The sequence below is a fragment of the Aethalodelphis obliquidens genome, unplaced genomic scaffold (genome assembly GCF_003676395.1).
Source record: "Aethalodelphis obliquidens isolate GAN/ISIS:26980383/991018 unplaced genomic scaffold, ASM367639v1 scaffold21, whole genome shotgun sequence".
NCBI classification, from domain to species: domain Eukaryota; kingdom Metazoa; phylum Chordata; class Mammalia; order Artiodactyla; family Delphinidae; genus Aethalodelphis; species Aethalodelphis obliquidens.
In genome coordinates this window covers 20,114,906-20,131,717 of record NW_020837965.1, presented here as the reverse complement: position 1 = coordinate 20,131,717, position 16,812 = coordinate 20,114,906, and the positions used below count along the sequence as shown (strand labels likewise).

The 16,812-nt window shown below is 50.7% G+C and overlaps 1 protein-coding gene across 2 annotated transcripts in view; it reads right to left on the bottom strand.

Annotated features, from left to right (window-relative positions):
• Nucleotides 1–16,812, bottom strand: part of BDKRB2 (bradykinin receptor B2) — a 30,758-nt gene that overhangs the window by 5,299 nt on the left and 8,647 nt on the right. The window contains exon 2 of one of the 2 annotated variants that reach the window (XM_027120482.1): nucleotides 13,952–14,020. The exons of the other annotated variant lie outside the window; for it this stretch is intronic. The gene's annotated coding sequence lies outside the window, so the exon portion shown is untranslated. The remainder of the gene's footprint in view (nucleotides 1–13,951; nucleotides 14,021–16,812) is intronic. 2 annotated transcript variants of the gene reach the window in all.

Here is a 16,812-nt window from a genome sequence, read left to right as displayed (position 1 = left end):
ATGGTCTCATGGAGAAGCCAGACATGACCCAGTCACTAAGTTACCGAAAACTGACATAAATCCTATGAAATAAAATGCAAGGTCCCGTGACAGCATGGAAGGTGGGGGTCTAATCCAGCTACAGGCAGGGGCTGAGTGGATATTTATTATGAGACCCGAGGGTGAGCAGGAGTAAGCTGGGTGAAAGGATGGTGGTGGAGGATGTCTGGACAGAAGGAGCAGCAGGTGCAAAGGCCCTGGGGCAGGAAGACGCTGGGTGCGGATGTGTGTTAGGCCCTGGTGGCTGGATTGTGGGGGAGCCAGGGGCAGTTGCTGCCTGTTTTTCTAGGCACAGGATGATGGAGACTGTAGAGGATCGATTCCAGAGGTGTTTAGGGAGGAACACTGACATGTCTGGAGCAAAATTGGACATGGAGAGGTTGGAAATGAGGGTAAGGAAGGGATCAAGGATGCTGCCACCCCTGTCCCGGTGCTGCTGTCTCCTATGAAGGGGATGAACGGGAAGGGCTAACTTGGAGAGACAGGATCATGTGTTTAGACTTGAACCTGTAAGGTTTGACGTGCTCAGAGACTTGCACGTGGGTCTGGAGCTCAGGGGAGGGGGCTGGGCTGGAGGACAGGCTCGCCCTGATGCAATGGAGATGAATTAGACACAGGATCTCCGGGGCCTTCGAGCCTAACAGACAAATACAGAGGAGTGTTTCCAGTCCACAGCTCTGGTCAGTGCCGCGACGTGCTCTCAAGTTCTGAGCCGGGTCCTCACCTGAGCCCCGGGGAAAAGTGACGGCCTTTCTGCCCCGTGGGGCTTGCGCTGATGCAACCTCCCTCACCCCCTTCAAGTTCAACTGCACTCTCATCCAGGGAGGTAGGCATTGGCTGTACGCTTGCCTTGCAGAGGAAGAAACGAGGTGCAGAGAGGTGGGGTGACTTATCCAAGTGCCGTTGCTGGTAAGAGGTGGAGGTGGGACTTCAACCGTTCTGGTGCCAGACCTGGAGCTCGGACCAGTAACCCACGTGACCTCTGGCTGTCTGGGAAGGGTGTGAAAAGCTGGGTGCATGCACGCGTGTGTGCGTGTGTTTAGCCACGGATCTGCCCTGCCCTAGGTTTCAGCAGCTTCTCCGCTAGAGGAGTCTGTGCAGACCCTGCGCACCCGGCTTCCAGAAACCCAGCTCTCCCAATGCAGTTGTGGGAGGTGGAGATCAGTTAGCAGACAATTCTGGAAATTTGAACACATTAGGAAAAATAAAATAAAAAATAAAAGACTGGGTTGGTAAGCAGGAAATAAAGCCAAAGATCTTCAGTTAACGCCCAGAAAAGGTTTCCCCAAACCCCCAAGCTGAGCTGAGGTCAGGATTTAGAACTTGCAAGAGACGCAATGCACAGCAAGTCCTTTTGAGTTTTCGAGGAGGGGGGTTAGGGGAAGGGAAGAAAGACCTAGTAGAATGCTTTTCTGAGGGGCCCAGCTGGGCCCAGGGAAAGAAAATTCAACTAGGGGTCAGAGGTCATGTATTCAGATCATTCATTCCTCAACAGCAATTATTCAGTGTTTTTCTGGTGCTGGAGATTAGGTGGGGAAGAGTGAAGCCGAGCTTCCCCTGCCCCCATGGGGCTCTCTGTCCAGCCGAGGGACCTCAGCCTGCCTGCTAAGGTCACCATTTCCACCAAGACAGCCGCATAGCTAACCCAGGGTCTCCCAACTCGGTCACCCTGGGGGGGTGGCAGCCCTCCCTCACTGCCCTCTGTTATGGGTCTGCACGGCCAGGTGTCCCCAGATCTGGCAGGATGAGCCCAACTGGACCCTAATTGTTTGCTAATGACTGTCAGCATTGCTCTCCCGTTCAAAACAAAGCTGAGGGCTTTTCTCTTTCAGATGTGCAGAGAGCAGGCAGTTTGAGGACCAGGGAGAAGGTGGGAGTCTGAGGCGACTCTAGATTCTCTGCATCTGCTCCACGTGTGGGAGCATCCTTCACCCCCTGCTTCTCCCCAGCCCTGTCCCGGGAGTGCGGGGACCACTCCCTGGGGATGAGATGGCTGCCATCTGGCTTCCCATGGGTTTTGGCCCATGGGGGCACCGGCAGGAGGCCGAGGGAGGGAGGAGAATGAGGATGGGGTGCCGGCTTCCAGCTCCCTCCTTTGGGGGCCTCCAGGGGCTGGCTGGGCCTGGCCCGATTCACAGCTCCTATCGGGGCCCTTTCCAACTCGCTGTCCAGTGATGCTGATAGATGCCACCTCCTCTTGCCACTCAGGCCTCAGGCCTGGAGGGAGGGAGGGAGGGACGAGTGGCTCGTCTGCCGAGACCTCTGCTGCTCTAGCTCTGAGGCCCTGGCAGTGTCCCCACGCGCTGTCTACAGGCAGAAAATAGACCCTCTGTTAAAATTCCCTTCCGCTAACCAGTATTAGCTGGTTTGAATGTGCCCTCTCTTTCCTACTGGACGCTGACTAATATATCTTGGGATTATAAACTCAGATGTCAGAGAACTGTTTAAGGGACTGTTGGGGGGAGGGCGCGGGCGTGGTGTGGCGGGCACATCGGCGCTGAGGGTGGTGGCGATCAGGTGTGCAGTTCTGGGTGCTATTTGAGGGAGTCCCTTTAGCTCCCTGCGCCTCGGAGTCCTCATCGACACAGCTGGGGGTGGGAGCGGGGGTGGGGCGGGGGGGATGGACCCATGCAGCCTCCCGCCTCTACTCTGATCCTCGTGTCTGGGTCCGGGCGCTGGGCCGATGACTCCGCAGCTGAGCTTTCCCCTTGTTTTGCAAACTGATGCTTTAGAAGAAACATCTAACATTCTCCCTCAAAACTGGTCCAAGAAGACTTACTTTAAAAGTATTTCCTTTGGTTGAATCACATGAACACTGGCTCTTGGCGCTGCAGAGCATTTCCATTTTAGTCTCAGCGGGAGTCTGTTTTGGTTCCCCAAGAATCCATGTCTGAGGGCTCTGCGGCTGTGGCCACCCCAGGACACACAGTGTCACTTTCTCAGGGACCAGGATTTGCCTTGTATAGAGCGCCTGATCCTGTAGCCAACTCGTGCTCCGTGTTTTGTGGCGGTGTGCTGGAGATAGGAGGTATTTCCCAAAGCGAGGGGTGTGGACTGGGTGGTAAATAACCTCGAATCGTTGAGCCACTCCTCTGGGTTAGCCCTGGAGAAAGTGTCTTCAGCACCTCTCTGGTGTTTATAACCCACCTTTCAACAAAGACAGCAGGCCCAGCCGCTGGGCTGGCCCCCCAATCTAACCAGACTTTAACCGGAGTGTTTATGGCCCACTGTATTTATTTTTACAGGCTTTTTTTGGGTGACAAATGATACTCATTTTCCATTTAAGTTGGTGATATGGAGTTACCAGTTCAGAAGTGAGTTGCTATTAAAGAATTAGCTGTACAGGTGACATAGACGTCAGAGCCTGTGCGTGGAATGACCGAACGAGGGAAACACAGCCCGAGGAGTCTAGCTGGAGACTCACGTCATAAACGGGAAACCCAGCCCCGCGGTCAGGCTTACCGGCTCTGGAGCCAGACCTGGAATTGGGTCGCCCTCTACCGGGCCATTATGTAACCTCGTGATGCCTCGTTTTTCTCAACTGTAAAATGGGGGTTAGTATAAAAAGAGCCCTCACCACCTAGGGCGGCTGTGAGGAATAGATGAGTGAATCCATGTCCAATGCACGAAGCATGCGGTGAACGTGTCCAGGATGGGTGCTGCTTCACCCCCGCTCCCCAGGGGGGGCCGTCTGCTGCAGGAGCCCCCCACGTTGCCTACTCTCCCACCCACAGCCCAGCTGAGGTTTGCAGACACAGTTCCACAGCTGGATGGAGAGATGAGTGTGTCGCTGGGACATCACCACCCTGCTGCTCCAGGGGAACCCTTGAGACCGCACAGTTCTATCCTGTCGGGAGGGCGGTCCCCTGCCGCCTTTTGCATCCCCTCTCACAGTGATAGCCTTGTGTGTGTCTGTGTGTGGATGCACGCATGCTCCTGTCCCGTTATATTAAATACACCTGCCTTGCTCATCTTTCCACCCTCCGCCGTGCCTGCTGCTGTGTTTTGCACATCCCAGTCTCTTGGAAAACATTTACTCCATAAATAAGTAAAATCTCTCAGACCACCCAGCAAATTGGAGTCAAGGCCAGAGCTACAAAGAACCAAGGTCTCCCGAATCTCAGCTCAGAGCCCTTCCCTGGACTTCTCCCCGGAATAAATGTTTTCCTCTAAAATCTGCCCTTATGTGATCACTGAGCACGGATGCTGTCTGTAGGGAGAAGTGTAGCCTGAGTTCAGTTTCCAAGGGGCTTTTTCTCCTTTTCCCTGAGAAAAGGTCCGAGCTGTCTGTCGGGGAAGGATGGGGTTCTGGGAATTCAGCCTAGGTTCCAGGAACACCTAAAGAGCTGAATCAGAACATCCATTCAACCTTAGACATCCACGTGGGCCCTTCTTGCGTTTGGACACTTTGTGGGCCTGGAACGTTTTGGAAACACTTACGGGAGCGGAGGTGGGGTGGCGGGAAGCAGGGGGGAGCCTTGAGAAGCGCAGCCCCTCTCCCCGCCTGCTTTCTGCAGCCGAGGACAGGGTGTGCCTCCCTGACTGTTCCCCCTCACACACCCCGGGCTCCTGCTGGGCTTCATCTGTTTCTCGTTTCTTACTGTTCGCTTATTCTGTTCAGCACATCCTGTTTCCCTCACCTTGGGTTCTGTAGTTTTAACGAATGAGCAACTTTATCTGATATCCTAATACCAATCCTTCCCCTTAAAAAAAAATAACATCTCCCTTTTTGTCTTAAAAGATAATATGACCACAGTAAAGAGCATTTAAAAATACTAGAACCTTGGGACTTCCCTGGTGGCACAGTGGATAAGACTCCACGCTCCCAACGCAGGGGTCCTGGGTTCGATCCCTGGTCAGGGAACTAGGTCCCATACGCTGCAACTAAGAGTTTGCATACCACCACGAAGGAGCCTGCCTGCTGCAACTAGGACCCCATGCAGCTAAATAAATAAATAAATATTTTTAAAAAATGTTAGAATCTCTCAGAGTTCTATCCCCAAACAGCTCTTTTTATATCCACACTCAACCGGCTTTTCATCTCCTGTGGTTTTGCATAGAATATCGCATCAAGAGGATTTTTCCATGTTGTCCCATTGTTGTCATAAGGATGCCTTTAAAAGAACGCATCGTATTGGTACATTGTGGTTTATGAACCCGTTCCTCGATTCCGATCCCTTCGTACGTAAGGTATTTCCATGGGGCTCCATCGGGATCATCCCAAGGATATTTCCTAGGTTCCCACCACCCCTGCCTCTGCTGGGGCTGCCCCTCCTGCCTGAGTGCACTTCTCGGCCCTCTGCCTGAAGGTGACACCAGCTGAGTCCCCAACCCTTCCACGGAACCTCCTCCTTAAGTGCCCTACCATGGCCGGTGTTATGTGTCAACGTGTCTAGGCTACAGCCCCCAGTTATTCAATCTAATACTGGTCTAGGTGTCGCTGTAAAGGCTTTGTGGATGTTATTGAAGTCCCTCATCAGACTTTAATTAAGGGAGATTATCCTCCAGTATCTGGGTGGGCCTGGCTTAATCAGTTGAAAGGCGTTAAGAGCGGAACTGAGGTTTCCCAGAAGAAGAAATTCCACTTGGGGACAGCAGCTTTAGTGCATATCCAAGAGTACTGGCCTGCCTCTCCTGACCACCTTACCTATGGACTCTGGACCTGCCTAGCCAGCCCTGCAATTAAGTAATCCAGCTCCTTGCAATAAAGCTGTAAATACATTTCTCCCACTGGCTCTTCTTCTCTGCTGAACGCCCTTGAGCAGTAGAGTTCTCTTCCTTCTCTTCCCCCCTCCTTCTCCGTGACATTCATTTAGGGCAGGTCTGTCAGAGATGCTTATGTTGCTTCTTCTTTTCTCTGTTCCATGCCCGATGCCTATTAGGTGCTCAATAAATGATCATTGACTGACTTGATAGAGGGCAGGGCAATCCCTACTTTTCTTTTTCTCCCCAGCAGACACGTCTGCAGGGTAGAGGCGAAGGGAAATGGAAGAACGTACTGTGTGCCCTTCCTGCTACATCCTCAAGACTGTACTGTGTGGTTGATACATCATCATTCCCATATACCAGACACGAAGGCAGAGGTTTAGCTAGGTAACCTGAGATAGTTCAAGTTCACAAAGCTAGCCAGAGGCAGGGCCAGGATTCAAACCCAGGTCTGCCTGACTCCAAACCCCGAGACCTCAGAAAGCCCCTCCCCGTCGTCGAAGTTCCAGGTGCGAGGCCCCCCACCCTCGGAATAGTTGAGGGATTAAGTGGGCATGCAGGCTTGGCTGTCCCTGGCCTGGAGGGGGCACTGTGACTTCATTCCTCAAGGGAAGAAGTGTTGTGCAGGCAGCTGCAGGCGGGCAGCTCAGACGAGGGCTCAGCTGGCCATGTGGAGGTGGCAGGGGGATTCGCACAGGGCTAGAAATGGGCAGTTCGTGGGACTCGGTCCCTGGGACCTTTTGGTAATGCGGGTTTTGGAGGCAGGAAACCTCAGTGTCTCAACCTCGCCAGTCACTTGTGGTTTGGACCTTGATTGGAACTGCAGAGGGCAAGACACAGTGTGTGTGTGTGTGTGTGTGTGTGTGTGTGTGTGTGTGTGTGTGTGTAAGAGCATGGGTTGGGTGCCCCGAGATGTCCCTAAGGGGTTGGAAAGACAAGGGACCTGGGGTTTCATGACTGAGATACAACCAGCTCAGAATCCCAATCCCAACACTTACTAGCTGTGTATAACCTTGGACGAGCAGCCCAACCCCTCAGGGTCTCAGCTTCTTCATCTGTCAAATGGGAAGCTAAGAGCACCCACTTTGTGGGGTTGCTGTGAGGATAGGAAGGTTAATGAATATTAAGTGCTTAGAACAATGCCTGACACACTTTAAATGCTCTATACATGTCAGGGTTTCCTTCCTCTCTGCTCTGTATTAGGTTTATGCAAATAATTTTATTGGGAAAAAAGTTCTACTTAAAAAGAAAATGTTCAGTCTACCTCCAACCCCTCATGACAAAGGGGGAAACTGAGGCTCAGAGAGGTGAGGAGACGCCTAAAGCCACACAGCGAGTAAATGCCAGCCTGCAGAAAGAGCCACGGCCTGGCCTGTCTCCTCCTGGAGTGGCCTTTTAGGGGTCTCTTCCAGGCCAGAGGTGACCAGGGGTTGGGACACACTCACAGGTCTGGGGCCACTGGGGACACAGCCCAAGTGGCCGTCTTAATGGAAGCATGGGTTCCTATACCCAGCATATTCCTCCTTCCTTCTCCTGCTCCGGAAACCCCTCCTGGGTTAACATGACAGGATCCTGGAATATTAGGGTGGGAAGGGCTCTTGGACACTGCTTCATCAGGCCCCTGTTATATAAGTGGGCACGGAGGCCCAGAGATGGTGGACATTATCCCAGGACACACAGCCAGTTAGTGGCAGAGCTCGACCTTGAACCCAGGTCCTGGAATTACGGTATCTAAGCCCCCTGTGTTTTTTTTGTTTGTTTGTTTTGTGTTTTTTTTGTTTTTGTTTTTGTTTTTATCATCCTACAGCTGCTCCCATCCCATGTAGAGACAGGGCTGTGTGCTAATGTCTGATTGTGAACATGTTCAAAACCCCAAACTCATACCCACAGCCCATGCAAAGGAATGGTGAGGGCACACACCAAAACGTTACGAGCTGCTGCCTTTATGTGATTAGAAAGATGTCCTTCTGGGAGAAAATATGTGCAAAACGATGTGACCGACAGGGCTTAATCTCCAAAGTGTACAAAGAGCTCATACAACTCAACAACAAAAAACAAACAACTCAATCAAAAAATGGGCAGAAGACCTAAATAGACATTTCTCTAAAGAAGACCTACAGATGGCCAATAGGCACATGAAAAGATGCTCAACATCACTAATCATTAGAGAAATGCAAATCAAAACTACAATGAGATATCACCTCACACAGTCGGAATGACCGTCATCAAAAAGACTACACATAATACACGCTGGAGAAGATGTGGAGAAAAGGGGACCCTCCTACACCGTTGGTGGGAATGTAAGTTGGTGCAGCCACTATGGACGACAGTATGGAGGTTCCTTAAAAAACTAAAAATAGAGTTACCATATGAACCAGCAATCCCACTTCTGGGCATATATCTGGAGAAAATTCTAATCCAAAAAGATACATGCTCCCCAATGTTCATAGCAGCACTATTTACAATAGCCAAGACATGGAAGCAGCCTAAATGTTCATTGACAGATGAATGGATAAAGATGTGGTGTATATATACAATGGAATATTAGCCATCAAAAAGAATGAACTAATGCCATTTGCAGCAAAATGGATGGACCTAGAGATTATCATATTAAGTCAGAGAAAGACAAATATCATATGATATCACCTTTATGTGGAATCTAAAAAATTATACAAATGAACTTATTTACAAAACAGAAACAGATTCACAGACATAGAAAACAAACTCATAGTTACCAAAGGGGAAGTGGGAGAGGGATAAATTAGGAGTTGGAGATTAACAGATGCACGCTACCATATATAAAATAGATAAACAAGGTCCTGTTGTATAGCACAGATATTCAATATCTTATAATAAACTATAACAGAAAATAATCTGGAAAAGGAAATACGTATATATATATATAACTGAATCACTTTGTTGTACACCAGAAACTAGCACAATATTGTAAATCAGCTATACTCCAATTAAAAATGTTTTGAAAGAATGATGTTCTCTTCCCACTTTCCTGTATGTTCTGGGGTTTCTGTTACAAGCATGTAAATAATTTATAATGGGAAGAAATAGAAATCTTTGCAAAAGGGTAAAGGAGAAACCATTCAGGGTCCAGCGGGAGTGTGTTTTCCAGAAAAGCCTTTGCTCAGGAACGGCTCGGACTTGGTGAGCTGAAGATGCTCATTTCCCCGTAGACACTCCAGCTCCTTGAATGTCCTGGTGGCCCCGGGGGTGGCCCTGGTCCTGCTGGGGCGGGAGGAGAGGGTGGCTGACCTGGGGCTTTGGCCACATGCAAGTGTGTGCCATGACCTGTCTTCCCATCCAGCCCAGTTTATAAAACATGGGGGAGGAAAACACCATGGAGCCTCTGAGCCAACCACAGAAAAAAGACTCCTTCGTGGCATGAAGGGATTTGGGTCCTGCCTAAGATGCGTGCAAAAGGAGTGGTGAACACCATATTTGAGGCAGGTGGAGTTTTATCCCTTCCTGCACAGGGTCCCCACAAGATGCACTTGGCTCCTAAGGGACTGGTACCTGTTCAATTCCCGGGAGTGGCCTTCCTGCCCATTCATTCATTCATTCATTCATTCAGTCAACAAGCTTCTATTCCCCATGTGTTTGCCATGCTCAGTGTAAGATATCACGGGAAGGGTACAGGCATGGTGGGCAGGACAAAAAGAATCTGGACATCAAGACACAACCTAGTGTCATCCTTCAAGGACCATCTCAAATGTCACCTCCTTTGAGAAGCCTTCCTTGACCTCTCAGCCAGCAGAGATCTCTCCCTTGTCCGAGACTCTATAGCAAAGAAATGGAAGGGTGCAAGCCTCTGGGCATCAGAGCCCTGGGTTCTAGTCATGCCTCCATCACTGAGTGCCACATGTGACCTTGGACAAATGTTTTGACAACGCTGGGACTTCATTTCCTCATTGAGAGAATGAGAGATTGTACTAGGTGGTTCTGGAGACCTTTGTAGAACCATGTCCCTAGAGGGAAAATGAGCTGCTGTGGGGAAGCAGTGAGCTCCCCATTCTAAGAAGCATGCAAGCAGAGGCAATGTTGCCATTTGCAGCAACGTGGATGGACCTAGAGATTATCACAGTAAGTTAAGTAAGTCAGAAAAAGAAAAACAAATACCATATGATATTGCTTATATATGGAATGTAAAATATGATACAAATGAACTTATCTATGAAACAGAAACAGACTCACAGACATAGAGAACAGACTTATGGTTGCCAAGGGGGAGGGGGGTGGGAGATGGAGTGGAAGTTTGGGATTAGCCGATGCAAGCTAGTATATATAGAATGAATAAACAACAAGGTCTTACTGAATAGTCAGGGAACTATATACCATATCCTGTGATAAATAGAAAAGAATGTGAAAAAGAATGGAAATATATGTATAACTGCATCATTTTGCTGTACAGCAGAAATTAACACAGCATTTTAAATCAACTATACTTCAAAAAAAAAACCAGCCTTGCCCTAGCCACATGACTGCTACCCTCTGCCCAATTCCACTGAGGGAGGCTGATCTCCTTGGAATCCAGGGAGTCAACCTTCAGAATTCCAGAGCTCTGGGCTCTGTCAGTGTGATACGTTTTTAAGAAAAGAGTGGGAGAGGTACATATTTCTTAGAGTTGATCTGCAGAGCTTGGAATTCCCCAAGAACAGAGAAGTAGAGAGGAAGGGAAACGTTGGGCCCATGTCCCCAGCTCCGCCACTCACATCCTGCCTGGACGCAAGAGCTACACAAGCCTGGGATGTGTCTTTGTTTTTGTCTGGCTGGACGACCTGGGGCAGCCGATGTAGCCTCTTGGTAAAATGGGCATAGCTTCCCCTGAAAAGGGTGTTGTGAAGATTGGCAGCAATGTGTAAAGTGCCTGCCACTTTGTTTGCATGTTTCTAAGTACATTATAGAGTGACCTCTGCATGTAGGAACTATTATTATTATCATCCCTATTTTACAGATGGGCAAACCGAGGCACAGCCTGCATGGTGGAGCTGGGATTTTAAGCCCAGGTGGTCTAGGCCAGACCCCCAGATTTGATTTTTGACTTTGTTTTTTAGCTTAGTATTATGGAAGTTTTGAATATGCACACAAGTAGATAGACTAGCATCATGAAACTCCACGTACCTACCACCCAGCTTCAATAATTGTCAAGTCACGGTCAATCTTGTTTCTTCCATACCAAACCCCACCCCAGCTCTTCTGTATGATTTGAAGCAAATCTCACATGCCTGTCATTAGCCTGTACATCTTTCAGGGTGCATCTCTAAAAGATAAGGACTCTTTTTTTCAAAAAGCATAATCGCATACCCCTTATTCCATCTAAAAGAAATCAACAGTAAATCCTTAGCAGCATCAACTATCCAGGCAACTATTCCAGTTTCCATTGTCTCACTCTGATTGCCAAGCAGTAGTCTAAGTGCTTCCCATGAATTAATTCAGGTGATCCACACCTATCTTAAATGGAGGTACTATCATTATCCCCATTTTATAGATGAGAAAACAGAGGCATAGACAGGTGAAGTGACTTGTCTAGGGTCACACAGCTAGTAACTGGTGGAGCTGGGATTTGACACTGGAACCTCACGACACTGTCTCTGTGGTGTGAGGACAGTGGTAAACGAGAGCTGGCACCTGCCCTCAGGTGTCTCCCAGGTGACCAGGAGTATGCCCAAGGGTGGGAGCACGGGAGGATTCCTGGGGAAGATTTGGACCTTGCCCAAGAGCACCAGGTGATCTCAACTGTGCAGCGCTCATGTACAGCTCTGTTTCCTTGGCTTCTCTGCTAGGACGCCTGACACAGCCAAAGCATGACGCTGTTGCTGGGTGACTGGCACCATCGCTTTGGCTGCGATGAGGGGTCCGGCTAAATCTGGAGGCAGGGAGTTAGAGGCTGTGGCAACCAGGTGGGAGAGGAGACGGTGCCTGAGATGGAGGGGGGATGGAGGGAGGGGGAGATGCAGGTAGGAGGAGATGGAGGGAGGGAGGATGGGGGGAGGGTGAGAGAGAGGGAGGGGGAGGTATAGGAGGAGGAAATAGAAGGGGGATGGATTCCAGAGAAGGTGAAGCATCAGTAGCCTTGAAAAGGGTGGAGAGAGGGAGGGCAGAAGAGTGGAGGGAAGCCCTCTGGGTCTGGGGTTGGTACCTCCAACTGCAGGGTCTCAGGTGATCCCCAACTCCTCAGAAGGCAGACAGAAAGACCTTAACAGTTTCTCTCATCCCCAAGCCTCTGCTTCTCTTGAGAAGCAAAGGTCTGTCAGCTTCCTTTTTCCTTCGTTTCTGCCTTTTGTAGTTGATGTACAGCACCCTGGGACTATCTGTCCTGGCGTGGAAAGCTCATCCCAGAGAGCCGCATTCATGACTCCTTCACCACCGTTGAGCCCCTGGCACGGGTGGACTCCTGGTAAACGTTTTTTCCATAAACACTCTGGTGTTCCCTCGGACTAGCCCAGGACCAGCGCTCACAGGAAGGAGCTCCTGCTGCCCTGCGTGCGCCCTTGGGGACCTCTGGGCAAGGGTGGGCTTCTTCAGGCCGACCGAGTGGAGGAAGAGGCAGTGGTGTGCCGGCACATGTTACCAACTGGACCTCGTTGTGGGGAAAAGCACTAACTGGTAGCATCTGCAAATTTCCATGTTGTAAATATTCCCACCGTGGCTGATTTCAAGCCCAGCTGAGCTCATGAAATTCCTGACAATGTGACAGTTGATTCCCGCCTTGCCCTACCCAGAGCCCCAGCAACCGTGTCTCAGGGCCTTGCCTCCCTGCCCACCCACCCCGCTGCACAGGGCAGGAGCCCGTCCAACTCCTGGTCATCCTTCAGATCTAGCTTAACATCACCTCCTCCGGGAGGCCTTCCTGGACTCTGAGGGTCTCTGCACAGAGGCCCTTAGCTTCTGTGCTCTCATGGCTCTCAGTACATTTATGTAAAGAGCTTGTTTAATTGGTTCTCTCCCCACCAGGCTGGGAGTGCTCTGACTGCAATAAATGTCTCAGTCTTCCCTCCACTGTATCCCCATCTCCTAGTGCTGGGCCTGGCCAAGGGCAGGTGCCTCAGGAAGTATTCTGGAAAGGATGAATAATGATGATGATGATGTTGACAGCAACGCATATAGCATCTTCTACATGCCAGTTCTGTCCAGAGCACGTAACAAACATCACCTCACTCAATCCTTACAACAACTCTAGACAGGCATTGCTAGCCCCATTTTACAGATGCGGAAACAGAAGCGCCTCCCTCAGTCCTGTAAGAAAGGCGGGGCTCGCAGCCTTGCCCGCATCTAAATAAACAACAAAACAGGCTCTGACTCCAGCAAGGGGCTTGTCCAAGTTTAGGGAAAGGGCCTTGGCCAAGGTCATTGGCTATTAAGTGGGTGGGAATGGGGTAGGATTCGAACTCAGGGGCTGCAGATACAAAAGTGCTTTGTAAACTGCCAAGTACCCCAGATGTGTTCGGGCCGTGGAATTTTCGAGCTGGAAGAATCTCGCCATCTAGAGATTTTTTTTAGTCCAACCCTATATTAACCGTGAGGAAACTAAAGCTCTAAGAGGGAGGTGGCCTCTCCCTAGTCGTGCATGAGTGTCCCGACCCTACCCCTCTGCACACAACCCCACGATGCCGGTTACTCAGTGGCAGTGTGCACTGCACTTTACAGTTTATGACGGAGGTTTGCACCCTGATCAGCGGTTCTTTCCCTGATCCTCACATAATTGTCCTGCCAGGGGATGTGACGCCTATTTTATAGGCAAGGCAACAGAGGCTCAGCAAAGTGATGTATCCAAGGTCACAGACTCCTAGGTGGGGACGCAGGTGACAACTCCCAGAGCCACCAGAGAGACGACAAGGACCAAAGAATAGCCAAGTTGATTGTGGTCGAGTGCATCAGGCAGACCGCGCTCATGAGCCCCTTCTGACCCCCGTCCCCCAACTATGGGGCTGTCTCCTCAGGGCTCCCCAATGTCAGCCTGGGGCCAGGCAGTGGGAAGGCTGGGCGGTGACAGTTAGACCTGGCTTGACCCCCAGCTCCCCACTTCCCTCTGCACCTTGGTGTCCTCATCTGTAAGGCGGGGATAGTAGTAGCGTGTCCCCCTCCGTGCTGTCAGGTGCTGAGCCCCGGGGCTGGCACGGAGCTGGGGTTCCCCCACGGTAGCTGCCATCAGAGTTGCTTTTGCTATCGTTAGTATTACTATTATTAGACCTACCCTGGACCGCTGACTCAGCATGTGCCTTTGAGCAGGTGGCTGTCCCTCTCTGGGCCTCAGTTTCCTCATCTGTAGGGCAAGCAGGGGGGTGATTACACAGGTTATTTTGTAAGGTCTTTCCCACTGTGACAGTCTGTGACCAGCAGCTTTCTAAATCTGTTCATTCTGCTGCTGGGGTGGGTCTCCCCACTGTAGCCTGGAAGATGACGTCCCCGGCCTACGGGGAGACTGTGCCAGATGGAGGCCACACCCAAGCAGCTCACCTTCCCACACACCCAGCTTGAAGCCTGCCCAGGGGACACAGGGGCAACAGTTCTGTGCCTCTGCTCACTGCCAAGTCCCTGAACCCCTCGGAGCCTCAGTTTCCTTATCAGTGGAATGGGACTGGTCACTCGTAAGCACTCAGTGAGGCATCACTCTTGGTAGGAGTTTGCATCTGGTGAGATGCCAGGTCCACTGTCTCCAGCCCCTGGCTGCCTGGACCTGCTTCCTCAGGAACCCTTGGAGCCCAGACCACATTAAAACAGTCTGGTTTGCAAAAGTTTAATGGGCCAGTCACACACTGAGGGGCAAGGCAGGCAGACGACAGCCTCGATGTTCTTCTCCAAATAGGGTCAGGCACAGAAGGTTGACTGGCTCTCAAACCTGTCTCCAGAACATTCTATTTTGGAATAATTCAATGAAGCAAATCAAGAACCTAAAAAAATACCCTTTACTTTTTGCTTGGTATTTCTGAAAACAATCAAAAGGACAGGGAAAGCCTCCTGTCCTCCGATTAGGGAAATAAGAAACAACCAAAACTTTGCGGACCAGGGGACTGATTAAATATTATACGTGAAAAATGCGCTCCAGAGAGTTCACCAAAAGAGAGAGAACACTTCTGATATCAGGCCAGGTGGGAAAAAAAGCTGGGCACTAAATCATATGTATAACACAGCGGAAAAAATCTGGAAGGCAAAATACCAAATGATTACTAGTGGTGGTTGCCTTTGACCAGTGGGATCCTGTGCTGCTTTTGTGTTTTCTTTATTCTTTGTAGTAGCCTTCACATTTTCTGCGAAGAACCTTGACTGCTTTTGGAATGAAACTATTTAAATAAGCCAAGTGCTCGCTCCTATTTTTTTCAAAATAGAGAATGAATGATGGGCTAGCTTGTGCGAGAAAGGCAATCAGCAAGCCCATGTTCAATGAAAAGGCCTTGCTTACTAAAAACCGGTAAATCGATGCGTAATCATGTTTTCATATAAAATGAAATGTTGAGTGGATTTATGAGTTGTTTCTTCAGTGATTTCCTGTCTTACCCAACCACCAGTCCTGAGCACGAGACAGGCTGGGACCTGGGACCCTTTGCTGCAGTGCTGCAGTGCTTGCACCTGGACAAACGTCTCCTCCAGCTACAAATTACAAAGAAATTATAAGGGACTAAAAATAAAACTGTGCGCGTGTGCAGCTGGGGCAAATTACAGACAAAAAGACCAAAAAAACCCCAACTGCCACTTTTGAAGAGCTGGGAGGAAAAACAGGGTGTCGAGAGCAAAAGTGGTGTACTACACATGCCCCCCCGCACTCAGCACCACCAGAGGGGTGGGCAAAACACCTAAGCCACCCCTCTGGCTGGATCCCTGGACACCCCTACCCTCACCCCATATAAGGAACAAGCTCGCCCCTCCTCGGGGCGGGGGAGGGGCAAGCGAGGGAAACTGTTACTTGTTTTCACCCACCCCCTCCCACCCGCTGCAGCAGGGGCCCCAATAAGTCCTGCCTGAATTTCTTGTCTGGCCTCTAGTCAATTTCTATCGCTTGGGGAAGGCCAAGAACCCTGGTCAGTATCAAGCAGGTGGAGTCAGCGGGCTTCTAAGGACCCAGGAAAGAGCACCCAGGTGGGGAGCGGCTGAGGGAGACTCTGGGAAGGTGGGATTTCCTGCTGGACTCAAAAGCCATTTCTTGTCCCAGGATTCAGCCTGATGTTTTACATTTGGGGTCCCCATGAACCAAAAATCCTTCCCCAGCCTCTGTTCTTCATTTTGACTCATGTCTCTGTCACCCGGGTTTCGTCTTTGAGGGATTTTTTTCACGCTGGTTGCAAGGATGGCATGTTCTCTAAGCCCTTTCACATTCAGCATGTTTCTGCCGCCTGCACTCACGAAGACCATGCACTGTCACAGCCTGCTTCTCTCCTGAGTCTGGAGACACTCCTCTGTTGGATCTGGTGTATTTGCTGCCGTGGGAAAGCCTGACTTTCCTTCCTTTGTGTGTTGCCCGCCGCTTTCCCCCCGTTGCCCCGCCTCTGGGTTCTACGGCTGCCCGCCCTCACCACCCTCTCAGGTCATCCTCAGTCAGGCCAGTGCTGGCCCTTGAGGCAAACCTGCAGCAAAAAGAAAAAGGCTGGGAGGTAGCATCACTCTACAGGCATCTAGATGGCAGCTCTGACATTTCCCACCAGTGTGACTGAGCCAGTGGCCGCCTCTCTGGGCCTGGGTCCCCCCACTTGCAGGACGAGAGACTGTGTCCTGCCTGCGGGTTGTGGTGAGGACCCAGTGGGATCAGCCCTGGTCGTCAGGATCTCATTAGCCCTCGGCTCCCTTTTCTGCCTCGGAGTAACCGTCGCCTCCATGGCACCCCAGATCCAGGCGTGTTCTGTGCGGTGACCGCCGCAGGGGGCCCACCTCCACCCCCTCAGCCACGGCCACCACGGTCCACACACGCTCTTGGAAGAAATTCCCCAGGCCACTTGAAAGTCCCCGTGGCTGTGATTTATTTTTGCTGTAAGCACACGTGTACACTGCTGGGGACAGGCAAGGCGGCCCAGTCGGGGAAGTCAGCGCCCAGCTGGGGCTTCAGGATGTTGCCCCAGAGTGGGA